The following is a 680-nucleotide window of genomic DNA, read 5'->3' as shown; positions in this document are numbered from 1 at the left end:
ACGCAAAACACACCTGATGCAAATTCTTTGCTCTTCATTTTCTATAAGCAGAGTTAACAGACCCTGTTGTATTTTCTTGTAATTTATTAAAAGAAGGTACACCGCCATCTTGTGCCGACTAAACTGACCTGAACGCACCTGACGTCGTAATTACGTCTTGTCAACTCGTAAGTACGAACGATGCTTGAACGCAGCATTACTCCAGTACAGAACCTATAGGATGTTGCGCATGCGCGACTGAACGAATCACTCCTGAGACGACTCGTTCTTCCCGAGTCACATTAAAGATTCGTTCAAAATGAACGAATCGTTCAAGAACGACCCATCACTACTGAAACGAGGCAGCCTCAAATATACGACCTACGGAGCGCGCAGCCTTCAACATAATACACAACAACTGAATAGATTTGGGAAGCAGTTTGTTTAGTTGACTCGAAAGGGTCCGTTTCCCCCATCGGTATTTGCCAGCGCCCGCATTCATGATACAGGGAGCGAGATGAGACGCACCTTTTCTGTTTCTAATGTGTGGAGGCACTTTGCTCACAAAAATAATGTTCGTTATTGTTAGATAAAACATTAAAATATTACATTCAACAATAAACAATTCGTTTCCAGTTCTTGTAAAAAAAAACTATAATTTTATCTGAGAGGTACGCATCTATTTAAACACTTTCGATGCT

This window comes from Sinocyclocheilus grahami, unplaced genomic scaffold (assembly GCF_001515645.1).
Source record: "Sinocyclocheilus grahami isolate Dianchi unplaced genomic scaffold, SAMN03320097.WGS_v1.1 scaffold512.1, whole genome shotgun sequence".
NCBI classification, from domain to species: domain Eukaryota; kingdom Metazoa; phylum Chordata; class Actinopteri; order Cypriniformes; family Cyprinidae; genus Sinocyclocheilus; species Sinocyclocheilus grahami.
This window is presented reverse-complemented; position numbering follows the sequence as displayed.